This window comes from Eriocheir sinensis, chromosome 2 (assembly GCF_024679095.1).
Source record: "Eriocheir sinensis breed Jianghai 21 chromosome 2, ASM2467909v1, whole genome shotgun sequence".
Classification (NCBI taxonomy): domain Eukaryota; kingdom Metazoa; phylum Arthropoda; class Malacostraca; order Decapoda; family Varunidae; genus Eriocheir; species Eriocheir sinensis.
Genome location: NC_066510.1, coordinates 23663207 through 23683206, shown reverse-complemented (window position 1 = coordinate 23683206; position 20000 = coordinate 23663207). Strand labels below are relative to the sequence as shown.

The following is a 20000-nucleotide window of genomic DNA, read 5'->3' as shown; positions in this document are numbered from 1 at the left end:
GATGTTAAAAAAAAACGTTACTCCTGACTGACTCCTGAATAAATACTCTTACAAATATTATTCATCGTGACCATAAACATGTTTGTGTATAACGCCTAAACACACACACACACACACACACACACACACACACACACACACACACACACACACACACACACATACACACACACACACATACACACACATGCACTCCTACAAAAGACGAAGCTCACCTCTAAACCGGCGGATCAAACCAAACACCAATTTACATCTCCCTTGCGTAACGAGGATTTAATTTTTCCTCTGCTGCATATGTGGCGGGGCGGCGGTATTATGAACTAGGTTATTCCGGCTCACGTTATAGAGCTAACCCACTTATCACATATTGTGGGTTTATGTAGATGCTCGGCTTTTAGGCTCGTCGTTGTTTCTCTCGCTATTTTTTCGAGCGCGGTTATTGCCACACTTAAAAAGGGCAAATTCTGAGCGCGAGGTTAAATATTTTTTGTGGTGGACCTGTGTGTGTGTGTGTGTTTGCTTGTGCGTTGCGTTTGCTTGTGATTTGAAAGTGTGTGTGTGTGTGTGTGTGTGTGTGTGTGTGTGTGTGTGTGTGTGTGTGTGTGTGTGTGTGTGTGTAGGGGGGAGGTGGGTTGTGTGTGTGTGTGTGTGTGTGTGTGTGTGTGTGTGTGTGTGTGTGTGTGTTGGCGTATCCAAAATCCTTATTTCAACTACTCTTCGTTTCTTTTTCTTCGTGTATAGCTATTGCCGTATTGTATAATCTTAACTTGCTTTCCGTGCACAAGTAGGCTACATTTCTCTTTCTGTGATGTATTAAAGTCCTAATGCTATTGACTACTAATATCCAATACTCAATTGACACCTCCTTCCGTCTTCCAAACATTCAAACACATCCTTTCAAACCATATCCCACAAACACATACACACGTAAACAAAAACAGGCACACCCAATATTCTTCCACGCAAAACAACACAAACACACACACATCACAGACCTCCTACAAACACTCATACACATAAACAAACAACAAACACGCACGCATGCACTTCTCATACATTTCCGTCTCTCCACCCACCCCCCAAAAAACTTGCTTTATATTCTCCTTGGCGACAGGTAAGGTGCATTGGAGGCCCATATTTTGCCTTCATTACCGCGCGACACCGCCTGCATGAGCCCCCTGCACCACCTCGCCGCCCTAACAGAGGAGCCTTGGCCGCCGTAATCACCGCGAGCATTACTAACCTGCAAGTCGAAACCGTAATCGCATAAAATATATTTCCTCCCAACCTCTTAATCCCCCGCCGCTCATAAACATTGCCCGCCGCCGCCACCTATGATAAACCTAACAAACATACACACGCCCTTGCCCGCCCTCGCTCGCCTCCACCTCCTCTGCCTCTGCCACCCCTCCACCCCGTCTACCCTTGCCTCATGCACGCCCTCACCCACCTCTGTGACCCTCCATCCTCCTCCTCCTCCTCCTCTTCCTCCTCCTCCTTCTTCTGCTGCTCTTCATCCTTCTACTACTTCTTCATTTGGCAACCACGACGGGAGAATTAGTATAAAGCATGTGAAGATTTTTTTTCTTGTGGGATTTTATTAGTTATATCCTTCTTCTGTATGGCAGTAACTTGTAATTATTTTGTTTAGATTTAGAATAATGGTATTTTTTTTCAAGCTAAAAGAAATATACCAATCGACCTCTATAAACGTGAGAAAAGAGCAAAACGAGCAACATTCCCATGAGCATTATATCTAGCACTAAACGCAACCTTTCATTAACACAGATATCAAGAAAAAACAACTCTACGCACTTCTTAAGCTCCATAGATCAATAGAAACACACCGGGTTGATCTACTATCTGCTTTCGTCTTATATTTCCGCCTTCCCGTCTAGGCTCACCACTATTTTATGGCCCCGTCCAAAGGAGCCACGCATTCATCCGCCAGATACCAACAGACACACAAGGACTGGGGCGACCTGGGCGGAGGAGGGGGCCATCTTATTCAGGAGGAAACGAAGGGAAGACATCGTGGAAACACCCTTAAAAATCGCTGCATCCCCCCTTCAGAGAGAGAGAGAGAGAGAGAGAGAGAGAGAGAGAGAGAGAGAGAGAGAGAGAGAAGAAAGAAGAGGGGAGAAAAAAGCTGCAGCACAAAAGGGTAGGCTTCCCTCCTTCGCCTGGCACAGAAGAGTCTCCCCTCCCACTCGACCGCCACTCCGTAAACACGTATTAATTACCGAGCTGCTACAAAACTCCCACGACGCGATTTTTGCCCCCGGCCCCCAAAAATGAAGGTGATTAGGGACGTGGCTGTGGCAGGGGTCCAATGGCGCACCGAGACGCCCCGGAAAGAACGCTGCCGAGATGAAAGAGAAAGGTAGAACGGCTGATAATGGAAGGCTCCTCCGCTCCGCCATATTTTCGTTCGCATATTTCATTTCACGGCCGCGTCATTTTCGGGAAAAAAACATCAGCACAAAAAATAAGGAAAATGGTGACGGTGCTACGCTCGATGCAAAGGTTACATGATTAGTTTGTGTGCTGCGTAGTCACCTAACTCTTTTAGTAAAATCTGAACTCACTAACGTTGTTTGGGTTCGTTTTAATTTTGTTTTGGAGGTAATTCCGTGTGGCTGGATTAAGGGAAAAATACACGGGAGGTACACGTAGCAAACACCACCTGTCTGTTGGGACGTGAAATATCTAACTTAAGAACAAGACAGATAGACGAAATGTTATAAGCCTTACTATATAGCTATATATTTTCTGTCTCAGTAAGTATCGTTTCTTTCCACTTCATCAGTATGTCATAGTATCTGACACAAAGTAAAACATAAATATAGAAATTGTCACTCTCAGCTGCCGTATAGCTTAACTCGGAGCCAGAAAGGTTGGTAATGCTTCCTTTTACCTCCGTACTACGCCAAAGACTTGCGGTTGTTCATTTTAGCTAGGCACTTATTTTGCACCATTCTCACTTTAATATAACTACAGGTACACATGTTGTAAATGGGGGAAGAATAGTGCCAGTTGTATTGATGCTGCGTAATAAGGCGAATTATATAATGCTTGTTAGGACTGAGTGGTTTGTTAGATGCCTTTTAACAGTCCCTGCAGTAACGATTACTGTTATCACGACGCACAAATCAAACATTAACTCATATACATGCATTTCATCTTTGATAAAACAAAACAAGTGAATTAGTTAAAACGGACAATTGTTTCAACGGCAATTATTCACGTGTTACACAAAGCCATTGTGTGTGTGTGTGTGTGTGTGTGTGTGTGTGTGTGTGTGTATGGATGGATGGGTGGGTGGCTAGGGGGTTAGAGAGAGAGAGAGAGAGAGAGAGAGAGAGAGAGAGAGAGAGAGAGAGAGAGAGAGAGAGAGAGAGAGAGAGAGAGAGAGAGAGAGAGAGAGAGAGAGAGAGAGAGAGAGAGAGAGAGAGAGAGAGAGAGAGAGAGAGAGAGAGAGAGAGAGAGACGGAATAGCAGCAGACGGTCAGACAGGTAGAAAGATATGGACAGACAGACAGACAAACACATACAAGTTGACAGACAGTGAGACAAACAAAAGCAAACACACTAGCAGACAAACAAAAACAGAGTGACAGACATTAAGGTCAATCATACATACAGACAGGCATTGACAGAAAGATACAAGCAGACAAGACAGACATGGTTCACGCGTCGGTGGCCTTCCTCCTCCCGCGCCGTAACAGCCACCATTCGAGCTCCTCTCCGTCCGGCCGCCACTTAATTGTTGGCGTCAAACACTCCCGCAAAAAAAGGAGCTTAAATAACAAGTTTGTACAAAATAATCACGTCATATTGCCGCGAAAAAAGTTGTCCGCTTGAAACGTTGCAACATTTTTTTTCCCTCCCATTTTTATTCTACAAATATTTGGGAAGCGAAAGCCAACCCGTGCATGTGCGTGTATTGTCCCTGTACAGGCGCTTCTTACGTATGCATGTGATAGTTTATATACATTTGTATGTGATAATGCGAATACATATATGCATGTGTGCGAGCGTGTACGAAGCATTCATATAGACTGTGCATGTAGATGTTTTTTTTTTTTTTCGTTTTTTCCCTTTTTTTTCGGCACTGCAAAATGGGAGTAAATTTTCACAAACAGTCGCGGTCCACTTGTTGAACACGCCCCGCACACGACACTGATTTAACGGTGTCGCCCCGCATACCATGAATACATTACGCCAGCCCGATGCGGGGAAAAAGAACACGGAAAAAACATTTATCATGCAGACGCGAAAATTGCCCGTGCAGGGGTGACAGCGCGGGGGGGTGGGGGGGCGAACGGGGAGCGGAAGGAGGGGAGGGAGGAGCCGGGAGGAAAACGGAGAGGAACTGGGGGAAAGGAAGGACCGGTAGGTGGAGGGATGAATAAAGAGGACAGAGAAAAGGAGAAATTGGTTTATGTAGTTAAGAATGAGGTGAGCAACAATAAAGAAAAATAAAAAAACATGAACAGGATGACACACATGACCTGAGGGAGGGGAAGAGCAATGAGGAACAGAGAGAAAGAGAGGAATGGGAGGTGGTTGGATCAAAAAGAAGATGAAGGAGAGGAGTACCGATAATGTGGGTAAGGATCAGGGTTGGAAAAAATCAAGATTTAAAAAAAAACCGATTTACTTGATTTATATCGGATTTTTTTATTTAAATCGATTTTTTATTTAAATGATTATTTTTGCATTAATCCTTGTTTATTTCCACTGATTATTTGTTTCAGTCTTATGAAACTATTTACTTGTATTAAACTTGGCCAATGTTAAATGAAACCATAGTTTAATATACATTACCCAAGATGAGTTTTTCACATAAAAATCATAAGTTGCCAACTTGTGTATATATATGTTGTCAAATTTGAATCATATTAATAAGAAATCAGACTTAATCATGTTACTTTGTATTAAAAAAGAATCAAGCTCATTGAATTTCATAATTACATTTATTGTTATTATCATCAAAAAGACCTTACTTTATTTTTTTATGCTTCTGAATAGTTTTCTTGTAAGTGATGGCAATGATTCACTGGTGCCTGATTTGCCACAGAACCGGTACAGGACCAGTACAGGACAAGTAGACTTGATACTTTTCCTGTACAACTGGTTCACATGTTCTTCCTTAATTCTTCCTTATATATATATATATATATATATATATATATATATATATATATATATATATATATATATATATATATATATATATATATATATATATATATATATATATATATATATATTAAATCATTTTAAATACGGTATATTTAATTTTGATTATAATCATGAGATATTTTACTCTTGATATAACACTTAAATCATTTTAAATACGGTATATTTAATTTTGATTTAAATCATGATTTTTTTTTACTCTGATTTAAATCGATTTAAATCACTTGATTTAAATCATTTGATATAAATCAAACCAACCCTGGTAAGGATCAAGTGAACAACAAAAGCAACAAATAAACAGCACCAAAAACATGAGCCGGATGACAAACATCTCTGCAACACTTGTCATTAGTTAAGGTTCAAGGCCGTGCGTGGATGTATCGACTGCAGGTGTGTGGGTGACGAGTGTTCTAGAGTGGCCTTACCTAACTCTCTCTCTCTCTCTCTCGTCGACTTTCACTTTTTCTCTTTTTCTTATTAATATTCCACGTAAATTTCGTATATCGATATTTATTTGGCACCAAACCTGATTGACCGTTTTTTTCTTTTTTCAATGATACTTCCTCTGTTTTTTATTCTCAATTATACATATTTACAAGGAAAGGATGTCATTTTAGTTGTTGTGGTTCTTAATATTCTGCTTCTTCATTTACTCTTCTTTCTCTACTCCTCTTCCTTCTCCTCCTCTGCCGCCTCCTCTTCTTCAACATAATCATCATGTATACTTATAATAATCATCATTATCATCCTCATTATCATCCCAATTTTTATAAGCCTAATCATAATCACATTTCATCAACGCTTTGGTTAAAGTGGACAAAGGAATCAAGAGCGCGAGATAAAACATTACAGTCTTACGGTTGACGAGGATTACCGCCGTGATTGTTGGCGGCAGAGAGAGCAAGAAAAAAAAAGTAGGTATGAAAGAATAAAGGGGGGAGGGAAGGAGGGGCGGAGGGAATAAGTCAGGCAGCCAGGTATAGGGAGGGAGGGAGGGAAGGGATTAGGGAGGGAAGAAAGGAAGGGGGAAGGATGAAGAGAGAGAAAGCCAGGTATAGTAAGGTAAGGGATGGGAGTTGGGCAGGCAAGCAGGTAGAAAGAGGGTTAGTTAGAGAGGTATTGAGGGAGGGAGGGAGAGAGGGAAAGTAAAGAAAGGGTGAATGATGGGAAAGGAGTCAGGTATTGGTAAAGGATAGGAGTCAGGAAGGAAGTAGGTAGGTAGGTTGGTAGGTAGGCAGGCATATAGGTAAATAGGTAGATAAGGAGACAGGTAGAAAGGAAAAGAGGTAGAAAAATTCATACGAGAGAGAGAGAGAGAGAGAGAGAGAGAGAGAGAGAGAGAGAGAGAGAGAGAGAGAGAGAGAGAGAGAGAGAGAGAGAGAGTGTGTGTGTGTGTATGTATGTATGTGCGTGTTGGCTGGAGCATGAGGACGGTGGCTGGAGACTGGAGTGGCGTCAGTGTGTGGCCAGGAGGGCTGAGGGGCTAACATGACGCTGCTCCCTCCGCCGCCCTGGCCATGCAGCGGTGACGGGACGGACCCTTCTCCCTCTGATGTCCGGGTTCTCTCTCTAGTAGTGTCCCAGCGGCTCCTTCCTTATTTACTGGCCTGCTGTCCTTTTTTATATAGTGCTTTATTTTTTTTGTATCCTAACATGACGGGCCTCTCTTTGCTTCCTGGCCTCTCTCCCTCTGATGTCCGGGTTCTCTCTCTCTCTAGTAGTGTCCCAGCGGCTCCTTCCTTACTTACTGGCTTGCTGTCCTTGCTCGAGCACTTTATATTTTTTATCCTAAATGACGGGCCTCTCTCCCTCTCTCTGATGCTTTGTTTGGGCTCTCTTTCTCTCACTTCAGTAACTTCGTAGCGCTCCATCCTTACTTGCTGGCCTAATGTCCTTTCTCTATAGTACTTTCTTTTTGTATCCTAACATGACGGGCCTCTCCTTGCTTTCTGGCCTCCCTCCCTCTCTCTGATGCTTTGTTTGGGCGCTCTTCCTCTTTCTCTCACCTCAGTAACTTCGTAGCGGCTCCATCCTTACTGGCCTGCTGTCCTTTTTTTATAGTACTTTATTTTTTATCCTAACATGACGGGTCTCTCCTTGCTTTCTGGCCTCCCTTCCTCCCTCTGATGCTTTGTCCGGCTCTCTATCTCACTTCAGTAGCATCATAGTGGATCCTTACTTGTTTATTGTTCTGTTCTCCTTTCTCTAGTATTTTTTTTTTTTTTATCTTGTAGCATCAGAGCGGCTCCTTCCATACTTATTAGCCTGCTGTTCTTTCTCAGGTACTTTATTTTTTTTTATTCTGTTGCATTGGAGCGGCTTTTTTTGCCTACTTACTGGCCTGCTGTTCTTTCCCTGGTACTTTATTTGCTTTATTTGTTTAATTTTAATGTTTTCAGTACATCAGGGACAGAGAGAGGTACGTTTTCTTGTTGATTCTCCCTCCGTCCTTTGCTATTCCTTTTTATTGTTACTTTTTTTTCTCATTACAGCTTGGACGGTACTTTTCATATATTTTTTTAATATATATATCATCATTTCCAATTCAGCGGTATAGCGGGTAACTTTCCTTGTCGTATACTCTATCCAATTTTATCTAGTTTTTTTTATACTATCACTCTTAATACATGGATGACAGGATACTTCACTTTCTTTAATGTCCTTCCTTCCTGTCTAGTTCTTTATATTCTCTCGTCCCTTCAATACTGCAGCGACGGGCGGCCCTCTCATTGTTTGCTGTTTATCCTACTGATCTCTAATTCTTGATGTTCTTCCTCTATCTCGGCGCTCTCAATACAAAGGCAACGGGGCACTCAACTCCTTACTCAGTGACTTCCCTTCATCCCTTTTTTCTTATTTTCTCTGGTCATTTATGTTCTCGTTCTCCTGTCACAGCTGCGACCAAACGGGGCTTCTACTTGTTCACCGGTCTTTATTTGCTTCTTAGATTTTCCATGTCCTCATTTCCTCGCACATAGTTCTCGCCCTTTCACCAGACAGTAGTGTTGGTAGTTTATGTATCATTTTATCCTCTCTTTTATTCTTCGTCTTCGCCGCTATATGCTTCTCACATTTGGTTGCGGCGTACACCGTGGATTTTTTTTCTTCATCTCTTGTATTTTTTTTTCTTACAGTTTCTCTTTCATTTTATACATTCCTCGCTCTTTCACAGTTGTGCAAGGTAATCTACATTCATACTTTGCCTTTCCTCTTCTTATACACTTACGTTCTCTTTCTCGCTCATCCATCACACACAATAAATAGTTTTTGGATTTCCAGGTATTAACATAAAGATAAGCATTGTCGTGGAGTTTGAAGAGAATATCCAGAAACACAATAGATTTTCTTCGTACATTTCAAGAGGTCGCGTAAAGATAAACAGACACAAGGACACCGATTTTAAGTTTATTTACTCATCTTTCTTTTTTTTTTAGTATTTTTGCTGTGAGTACTTGTAGTAGTAATTTTCCCTCGTCCTGATGAAATATGAGTCTTAACTACATATTTTTTTTTTTTTTTACTTTTGTATAATTTTTTTTTAATCTTGACACTTTCTTCGTTCCTATGGCTTCTGCTGCAGCAAGTGTTTTACATCTTCCTGTTTTCCTGTCCGGTTCTTTTTTTTCTGGTTCGAGCACATCTCTCTCACTCGCCAGCAACAGCATCCACATATTGATCAGCACACGTTTTATCGTTTCACTGTATTTTAACGCAGGCTTTTGTGATTTACATACTGGGGAGACACCTAGAAAGTGGTTCAGTATTTGTCTGTACATCATCATTCCCAGCCTCACCCCACAGCACATAGCTCCCCGCGCCTCAGACAGGCCGTCACTACATTGTCCCTGTTTGCTGTACCAACACATAAAAAAGGAAGCACATTTCACAGCACTTATACGCCCCAGCCCCCAGGCAGTATTTTCCAACCCATGTTTGCACATTTCCAACTGTCCTTTTTTTTTTTTTTTTTTTTTTTTCAAGGGTTCTACCTCCGCTAAGTTGCCCATCACAGACAAAGTCTGTTGCATTGTGTGCAACGATGGTATTATCCCGAAAAGTCCGGCATGGGAACGCTTGTAATGTTAAATCTTGTACTCATTTGTTTAATCATGCGTGTTATGGTGGCCAGATTGATACTTGATTCCCTATTTTTGTGTATCACTTTCTTACGCTGGTAACTCGAAATACTACAGTGCTAAAGTTATGCAAGAGGTTAAAGCAATGTTTTGAATGTTTTGTAAAATTAAACCAGACAGTAGATTTGTTTAATGTTTTCAAGTTCAATGCACTGTTTTATTTCAAATATCTTTTAAAGATTTTTTAATCCCAGCGCGCGCTAGAAAATATATATATATATATATATATATATATATATATATATATATATATATATATATATATATATATATATATATATATATATATATTCCTCGCGGAACTCTGAGGTATTTGTTTGCCTTGTCAGCAGGGTGGAAGTGTCGCTTTAGGGATCCCGAGTAAAAATCGTCCGACGAGTCTCCGTAACATGAATGGTCGCGGGCCAGTTATTTGCATTAGTAATTAAATTTGTTGGTCACGTAATTTTTTTGATGACGCTGCAACCCAACACTGCAAAGCTCTCATGGGCGATTCTGATTTTATTTTGTTTTATATTTATTTTGTGAGAGAGGAAGGTTCAATTTTTTTTCCAATCTCGTGTCCCGGACTTCTGTGATTTCATTTAAATGCATACATTCCTGTTTCAATTAAAGCAATAAAACCGCGTGTAAATTAATAACGGGAGCTTTCTTTTGTTCATCTTGTCGTGCTTCATCATGACATATTTCTCGAACTGGTGATTTATTGCAGACTAATTACTGTTGTAAATAATCGTCGGGGTAATTGCACGAAGACACGCCGTCCCGTGCACGGCGGCAGCGCCCGAGCTCCTTCCCCAGTCTGCCGCGGCCCGCCAGGCTCACAGGCGGCGGAAAGCTGTGTTTGGCCTTAATTGTGTCATTAGATTTTATTCCTTTGCCTCACAGAAAATCAGAAATTTCTGATTCCCGCGGCGGCATTCGCGCGCCTCTGCCGCTGCTTGGGCCAGATGTTTTGAAATTATTTAAATGTTGTAGAATGTTGATCTTGCATGTTTCAATCTTAATCCTGCTGTTTCACGCTTCAGGGCAAATGTTTATTGTGAGCAAAGCGCTTGTTTTCATGTCCGTACATATCTTTTGCTGAGAGATGATGGCATGCTACCGTTTGGGTGTTTGATTCAATGTTAAAAATATTTATGTAGTTATTGTTTACCGACAAAGATACATTATTTTAAATGAACTTACTTCCATAATTAGGAGTTGAGTTCCCGTGTGATAACTTAAGGCGTCCGGCGTTGTAGGAAGACGTAAACTGCTGTGCGTGATTTCAAGGTGCTAGGTAAATAGGCTGCCGAAGCTCTTCGTAATTAAATCTTGTAATTCATTACTGAAAGATAAAGAAAAATTATTATTATTATTATTATTATTATTATTATTATTATTATTATTATTATTATTATTATTATTATTATTATTATTATCATTATCATTATTATTATTGTTATTATCATTATCATTTTTATTATTATTAGTAGTAGTAGAAGTTGTAACAGAAGAAAGCTAAGCGTCCATTGCACGTAATGGAAATTAAACAAAAATTCAAACAACCAAAGTAAATGCCTTGCAACTAAAACTGTTTGAAAATATTATATATTTTACATGAAATGTTTTCATAAAAAAAATCAGTGAATGATTCTTGATAGAGTAGATAATAATATTTTCCCTTGTGAATGACTGAATTAAATTTAAAAAACTGAATTTCATCCGTTTGTGGTCGCTGATGTTTGAAATGAAAATCATATTGCTAGGTTAAATACTTTGCTCTTTAAATCAGCGTTACGTAACATGTCAAGAAACAGCAGTTTACACTTGTATTATATTTCGTGTGTCTGAAAATGTTAGGTATTCTTCTCTTTTTGCTCCAATATGCAGTTTTGAAAGTTTGATTAATTAAGGCGTCAGCAGCTGTATTAGCAGTATCAGTAATAGTAGCAGTAGTAGTAGTAATAGTAGTAGTTGTAGTAGCAGTAGTAGTAGTAGTAATAGTAGTAGTAGTAGTAGTAGCAGCTGCAGTGGTAGTTTTATAACATTAACAGTAACAGTAGTGATTTTAATCTTAGTGTCTCCTCGATCATCAGTTGTAACAAGCAAACCTATTCTCACGCAAGTTACGGGCAAACCCCTTATGCAACCCTTTCCTCTGCCCATCCTCTCCACAACATTGCGGAAACACCCTGCCAAGCAGCCCCCACGAGCCCTGACTCAATAGCCGCGCACGTGGAGGCGGAGGGAAAAAAGCACCATATAGTGAACCACAGTCAGCGCCACACAAACACTGCCACGAGCTGACCAGAGTGGAGTGACTGTATGCCACCTGCCAGACGCGCCCCCCTCCCCCCTTCTCTCTCTCTCTCTCTCTCTCTCTCTCTCTCTCTCTCTCTCTCTCTCTCTCTCCCCACGAGCCCGTCTCCGTCCCCTTGAGCGTCCCCAACACACGGCGTCACTCCACACCTCCTCCTCCTCCTCCTCCAGCTCGCTTCCAAGGGTCCGGCCGCACCTTTATATGCTTAGTGGTGTTAGAGAGAGAGAGAGAGAGAGAGAGAGAGAGAGAGAGAGAGAGAGAGAGAGAGAGAGGGGGGTGGGGGAGGGGGGTTAACAGACAGACAGAGGTGGAGGTTCAAGTTCTTGGGTCTATAATGAATAGGCCTATCTTCGTGAATGTTTTGCCTAGTTACTAATTTTTTTCTCATCATATCGACTGCTTTCCCTCTTACACAGATTCATAACAATGCAGGCGGGCACAAGAAAATACAAGTAGAAAAAATGAAAGGGTGACTGAACGAGAGAGAAAAGCAACATAATCATCTCAAGACTGATCATAGGCAACTCCACATAAAAAGAAGAGAGGGAAGCATCAGTATAAATTCCACGTACATGGACTAAGTTACGTTGATAGGTTTAAGGCAAGTCAGTGTTGGGTGAGGGTGAGGCGTGTGTATGGTGGTGGTGGTGGTGATGTTGGTGGTGGTTGTGGTGGTGGTGGTGGTGATGTTGGTGGTGGTTGTGGTGGTGGTGGTGGTGATGTTGGTGGTGGTTGTGGTGGTGGTGGTGGTGATGTTGGTGGTGGTTGTGGTGGTGGTGGTGGTGATGTTGGTGGTGGTTGTGGTGGTGGTGGTGCTGGGAGTCCGCATCTCAGTGACCACCAAAGCTCCCTAGCCGACGCAATGCTAGTGTAGAGAGAGGAAAAAATTGTCCCCTATGTACAGGTAGACGAGAACACCCACCTGCTACCCAACCCTGTGTGTGTGTGTGTGTGTGATATAGGGAAAAGGGGAGAGGAAAAGAGAGCCAGGAGGGGTAAGGGGGACCAAGGGGATGGAGGGAAGAGGTAGCACAAGCGTAGAGAGCGTGGTAGTATTAAAGAGGGAGGAAGAGAGGGATTGATCACATGGTTGCTGGGTAGTACAAATTCTGCAGCCATACGACGGCCCCTAACGCTTCACACAAACTCTAAATTCACACAGCTGACTCAAACGTTACTGATTTTTCCTCTTAAGACAATATCATGAGAGGTACCGATCGCCTGTGTGCTGAGGTAGCGTGACACAGTGACGGCAAAAATGTCCCATTCATGACTGGTGCAAGCACACGTAGTAGTAAGTTGCGTGAGACTCCCGGAGCTCTCACGTCCGGCTCCCACCCGACCCACCTCCCGCGCCATCTATTGAGCGGGGAGCGAGTTACCGGAGCCTGGCTTACCCCGGCCCAGTCAACAAACCTCCCAGACGTCCCTGCTCTCTCTGTCTCCCAAAGCTCAAATCTTAAAAGAAGTAGCACTCGCTTAACATTCCTAAACTGTAAAATATGAGTAGTTTTTAAGCCCGGGGTGTATGTGGACAGTTTTCATTCAGGAAAGAGCGGCTCGTTTGGGCAGCGGGGGGACCGTGAGTGACTGACTACAAAGAACGGGATGCCGCACCAGCCGCCCCTCGTATTGGCTTTGGTTGCATCGAGGAATCTATATTCCGGCTCGTCGTCTTAAGAGAGTCCGCGGGACAAACACAAACACAAGTTATTCTCAATACAAAAGATTCCCGTGTTGTTTTCGAGGCCAGTAAAGGTTCGTGTTGTTTTAGTGCCGGCGTGAGGGAGGGAGATGGGTCAGCAGGGAAGGCAGTAGGCGTATTATTCATCTGGAGGCCAACTGAAGAAAACACGAAGTGGCACCCCAGCCGCTGGTCGCCGGTTCTTCATGTAGTTTTCATTTGCCCAGAAGTGACGGCGACGCTTTATTCGGGGGATTTTCTATGAATCTCGCCCCCAAAAATAAGGCTATGAGGGACAGGGACACGCGCCTTTCTCCCAGGGGCCGCGCGGGCAGACGAGGCTCCGTTTTATTTCCCCGGGTCAGCCTTTGAGGACGCTCCCTTAAGAGTCAGGGCCTTGCTGGAAAGTGAGAGAAAATGGGTCTTAGTGCAGTGGCGTAGCAGGACCGGCTGAGCCTTATTAATTATGCTTATTTGAATATTTATTCTCATAGCAACATTAGCTTTTTGGGGGAGACTGTCTTTCCCAGTCTTACTCGCGACACTCTTCTCTAAATGTTAAAGTTGAGGGCTCAGGTAGGGAGAGGCCGGCGCTGAGTACCTTGTGTCTCAGGCCGACCGGCTGGGTTACCCCCCCTCTCCCCCCCTCCTCCTCCCTTCTCCACCTCATCTCCGGGTCGGCGCCTCCCTGGTGGGGCCGCAACACCCTCTGGCGGCAGCAAGTAACGCTGACACGGTAAACAACACGCATTTAGAACTTTAAGCAATAATTCGTAGGAGCGCCTCACGCCTTGACCAAAAAGAGTTTCAAAGCCGCCGCGCCACATCTGCTGCGCCGTCCACCGCCCTCTTCTGCACCTTTTCTCTTTTTTTCCCTCAGGCGTTGGAGCTGCCGACTTCTTGATTAAAGTTCAACTGTTGAAGTCTGCCAAAGAACCATGTCAGCATCCTTCTAGCGAGGAAGAAAAAAACCTTGCACTGGAAGAAGTAATTAAACATGATATTGTCCCTATGAAAATTTATTAACGAACATTACTCCAAAAATTTTGTGTAACTTGATGGAGTAGACAGAAACTTTGAAGGGCTGGCCTTTGATCGCACGCCCGGAGTTTGGTGTAAAATGTGTCCTAATTGATACAGTAAATCTTTTGTTGCGATATTTTCCTCCTGAAGCAGCTGCTCCACAAAGTTGCCCAATATTTCATACTCGTCAGGCGGCTGCCTCATTACACCCTAGATTGGTTTAGCTAAAGTTTTTTTTTCTTTCCATTTTTCGATTATGGAGGAGGCAGCAGACGAGGTCGGTAGTATGCAGGGAGGACAGCCACCCAACGAGGACTGGAGGAGGAAGAATGCGTTGCGACCTGTCACTCTTAAGACATCAAATAAGTCTCACTTCGATGCAGATGTCAGATTCAGGAAGCAAAAGACACATTTTCTGTCAGTCAGCTTCATAATTGCGATCCACGCGTGAGGTAGAGTCTAAAAGCTTCACGACGTGTGTAACTCTTAAAGACACCAAATATACCTCATTTAGAGACGGAATATTTTAGGAGACAAGGCTCATCTTGTTTAACTCAGGCTTAAGGTTATAATCTACGTACTTTATGGGTGCTAAAAAGTCTTAACAAGATCACTGTGTATCACTCTTTTATGGTATATAAATATTGTTTTGCTGCGAAGCCGTCCGTAAATCTAAGGAGGGAAGACGCAATTTTGAATAAGTCACGTCCAGAATTATGATCCACGTGTCTTCTCTGAGCTAAAGATTCGTATTCACACTTTTCTGCCGTCCACGCTCGTCACGTCCCATTGCAGATGATGACGATGACTCCATAAAAAGACACGAGTCGCTCGCTTTTCCACCCATCCGCCTTCTTCATCTCAAGTCGCTGCTGGAACGAATCTTTGCTACGTCACTCACTCTCTAAGTCGTCTCTGCTGGCTCCATAATAGACCATTTTAAGACATTTTCCTGTGAGTGTAGACTCCAATTGTTCTGATTCACTTGAAAGAACGGGATTGATTTCTTTAATTTTATCGCTGTCTGATGAAAACTCGCGGGAATGAGAAGCAGCAGGACGGTGCAGGAAGGAGGGAGGTTGAGAAGAAGAAAAAAACTTAGGATATTTCTCGCCAGTTCTTACGCACGATTCCAATTAGCAGTCAAATCAGGGAAAAATAATAAACTGATGTTATTTTTTATCAATCTTCAGTTTGACAATAGTTCGCTTTGTGTATTATCTTGATTTTTCGGAATATTATTTTCTTGATGTTTTTACTAAGGAAGAAGGTCTACACCAACTGACAAACACATATACCCTCAATAAAAGAACAGGCATTCGTCTTTAGGAGTGACGGTGATTCAAGGCGTCACACGGAACGACCACCGAAGAGGGAAGGTAACGCGAGCTGATGAACAGATTGCTTACGATAAGAGTCAATAATATTACCGTACAAGAGTGATGTTATTGGTGAAAGACGCGTATCGCCTTTCTCCCTGTGGTGGACTAGCCTGTGAGATGACAACGATATCCAGAAAAAGGGAAGGGATGTCTTGTTACGTATGCATTGTTATGTTCAGTGTGTGTGTGTGTGTGTGTGTGTGTGTGTGTGTGTGTGTGTGTGTGTGTGGTCATAAACGATACATTATTTGATCTGATTCCATATTAACCCGTCCGCAGCGATTGGCACGGATTTGGCCTTCCCTGGTGGCCTGGTAACATTATAGGCATAGGTCTTTCTCTGCTACTGTGGTGGATAGTGGGGTGTTTCCCATGTGGTATTGGTGTGCTGGATATCCCCTCCCAAGATGCAGGACTTTATATTTTTCTACATTGAATTATAACAGCCACTTTTTGCTTCATTCCAGTAGCTTGGTGAGGTCTGACTGTAGGAAATCCGCAGTCAAGGGGTTAAGCACTGATTGTTTCTCGTTGATTCATGCCGTTCACCGTAGTTTGTTTGGAATCAGGAACAGCAGATGGAACAATACGTATTAATACATAAATTGCAGCCGCACATTTCTTACTTAGCACTTTCGATCATCAAAGAACTTCACTCATATGTAAGCACTCCGTTTCCCTTCCCTCTCCATTATACACAGCAGCTCACATTTATCTCTTCGCTCACTTCTCGGTCCTGTGATTCAGTTTATTATTTTTTCCTGTCTTCCCTCCCGAAGGTTTATATAATGGTGCTGTTCTCTCGAGGACGACTATGGGGGTGGGGGTAACAGGCATTATGTAAGAGCTATGTAGAATGTTTCCTTCCTCTTCTTCTTTCTCGTTTTCTCGTTGTCTCCTCGTTTTCCCCTTGTCTCCTCCTCCTGTTCCTCCTAATTCTCCTCCTCCTCCTCCTCCTCCTCCTCCTCCTCCCCCTCCTCCTCCTCCTCCTCCATCACCCCTTTCCCTTCCCATAATTTTGCCCCGCATCGCTCCATATCACAATCACACAGACACCGTCGTAAGTAGCGGCACACGCCAAGGCTGCATCCCTCCGCCCAACATTTTTCACCCGTGGCCGGGGAGCAGCCCTGGGACCGCATCGCCTGGGGCCGGACGCAGATACCGCCCGCCGCGTCCACTCTCCACTTTTATGGCGGCAGCTACCCCGAGTGACGCCGCTCTGGAGTTGCTGAGGGACTCGCCGTGCCGTGAGGGATGATGGTACGAGGAGGAGATGGGAAGGAGCTGGAGAAAGGAGAGGCAGAAAATTAGCTCGAAGACTAAGAGAAGGGAGAGAGAAAGTGGAGGAAGAAAGAGGAAAGCAAAGCAGCGCAGAAAGACGTAGAATGTTGGCCGTGCCCGTGTTTTAATGGGCCTGTTTAATGCCCTCCCGCAGACCAGGCACGGAATTCTCAAAACTTATTTTCTCAGCAAACCCACATTAAATTATATATATATATATATATATATATATATATATATATATATATATATATATATATATATATATATATATATATATATATATATATAGATATATATATATATATATATATATTTGATTATGTGTAATACTTCAGAATTAAAAACAGACGATGTTACATGTGTTTAAATATTAAATATGGTGATTTTTATGTTGAGCTACCGCTGTAATGCAGCAGACAGCTAAAAAGTGGAAGTAGCCTGTGAGGAATGGAAGGAAACTAACACATCTCTGTCTAAATAAGGCTCCTTGAGAAGAGTTTTAACCCTTGACATGCAGCGCTCCAAGAGGCATTATTCCTTGAACTTGAAGGAGTGAGCAGCTGAACTTTAGAAGTTACCTAAACCTTATGAGACGATGTTGCTAACCACTGCCAGATTCAGCCTACTTTAGTGGCTCAGAGAGAAGAGAGTCAGTGGTGTAAAAGATTGCCTGTTCATGGATGGCTCCGTGTCTTCCACCTTCCTCCCCTTCCCATGTGCACCCTCCTTCCCTCCCTCCCTCCCTCCTTCACTCACTCACTCACTCCCAGCTTCCCTCCCTCCATTCTTCTCTTTTCAATCCCTTCCATTGCAACTGCAGCTGGACACTTTTGAGCACACTCCATTGAACCGCACATGAATGCAAAGGAAAAATGCAACGTCACTCTTTCAAAGAAAGGCAACATTTGCATGTGACCCTCGCGAAGCCTATATACAGCGATTGCACCGCTCATTAGACTGCTGAAATATGATCAGTTTTATAGTCCGCGTGTAGACTCGTTTGCAAGGCTTAATGCTAATGTGATCCAGATAAATTGAGGCGCTCGCGGTAATACAGGGCCAACCGTCAAGGACCTCAAGGGCGACTGGACGGGCTCATGTGCGGGACAATCACCTCTGGAGGACCGGCCACGCGATGCCGCCCTCCGCCCACCGCCAGAATTATGTAGCGTTGTGTCCCAGATGGATGTATTATCTCGGGGATGTGATCCTTTTTCCCCGGCAGTATTAAAAGAACTTGGTTCGTTATGGATGCTGTGGATGGCAGGACCCCGAAACGCCCATCTGCATAAATGACCATCATTATGACGCGCAAACTCTTCACGATAAAGCGTCGGATCGTTCCTCAGTCGCTCCTCACGCGGAGGCGGATTACTGCCGAGGGAAAAGTCCAAATGATCTTAATAGTTCGTGTCTCTTATGGCGCTGCGCGAGGCGATCAGAGCAATTTTTTTCCTATCAAGGCTCAGCTCCCTTACGTGTATTGGTTTGGGAGAGGGTCAGGAACCACAAAACACTTAAAAAAATGTAGTAAGTAGAAGTGCAGTTGCAGAGTTACTTAAGTGTTCATGAAATGTACTCCGTGTTTATTATGCACGATTGTAAGAGTAGAAAGTGTTTGTACATATATTTATGGGGAAAATGATATAGGAAGCGCTCTTACATCGCTTTATAGAGGAGATAACGTAGAAAAGCCAATTGATCTTTCACTTTCAGCACCATCACAGTGTATGAGGTCAATGCTTTCTCCACAACCATGAGTAATTGCTGCGTCAGAGGATTTTGCAGCATATCCCCTTCCCCCTCAAGTGACCTCTTTGACCTGCGTGGCGAGGGCTCTCTCTCTCTCTACCTCGCCTCGCCTAACACAGCCAAGTCAGGTGCAGGAGGGGCGCGGGAGGGGTGCGTACGTTGGATTCAGCATCACTCATGTGCCTTTATGAGCTCGGGAAATGGAATGAGCTTCGTCGCCATTACCTCTTAAAAAATAGCGAGGCGGGTGTAGACACTGCCTGACCATGCATCTTTGAGGGGCCTGAGGCGGGCGACACGTTCCCTTGTTGACCTTTCTTATCCGCTCTCACACAAACACCACCATACTCTAGGCCTTACTTTGCTTCCGCTATCACAACACACACACACACACACACACACACACACACACACACACACACACACACACACACACACACACACGCACAAAAAAGGGCTCGGTAACAAGAGACGTCTGCTATTCCTGACCGCCCAGTCTGGCTCTCGGCGAGGGCGCGGACGAGACCACTACTACCCTGCCCCCAATGTAATGAGGTGAGGTGTGCTTTGCGGGTCATGGCAGAATCATGATCCCACCAGCCGCCGCCTTTCCCCTCACGTCACCGAGGCCGCGTTCTGCTGAGGCTCGGAAATAGCTTTGCTCTTTTGATTTTTTGCAGGTTACGGTTTATAGTACATATGCAAGTGTTGTTCTTCTCTTTAGGTGGTTAGTGAACTTTCCTTAATTTTTGTCACATTTCATAAAAGAGTTCACAAGAGTTTAGTTTGAGATTAGCTAGGAGGCTTTAGTAGATTATCATTAGAACTCGTAAAAAAGTACATAAAGCTGATAGTAGCGGATACTCAATAACTGAAATTCGTACAGCGTTCACTTAAAGTCCCAATTAAAGGAAATCAATGGAAAATGTCTAACATGAACCTAAATTACCGGCGAAGTGGGAGGAGTAACGTAACTTTACCCATGACGGTCCGTGTCGTAACCTGGTCCGTAAAACTAATCAAAGGTATCATTCTAATTCAAAGGTGTACCACGCTTACTATATCGTCATTCGGAAACTTCTTATGCATTCGTTATCTATATGAAGCAGTTATTTTAATTATTGCCAGTATACATTCTCTTCCATTTTATTTTTTTACAGCAAAGGAAGCAGCTCAATGGCAAATGTAAATAATTAAAAAAGCCCGCTAATCACTGCTCCTATAAA

General features: G+C 43.2%; 1 long non-coding RNA gene across 1 annotated transcript in view; it reads right to left on the bottom strand.

Annotated features, from left to right (window-relative positions):
* LOC126998014 (uncharacterized) overlaps positions 1 to 20000 on the bottom strand; it is a 49373-nt gene that overhangs the window by 10922 nt on the left and 18451 nt on the right. The window contains exon 2 of the long non-coding RNA XR_007752599.1: positions 10530 to 10671. This is a non-coding gene — a long non-coding RNA (uncharacterized LOC126998014). The remainder of the gene's footprint in view (positions 1 to 10529; positions 10672 to 20000) is intronic.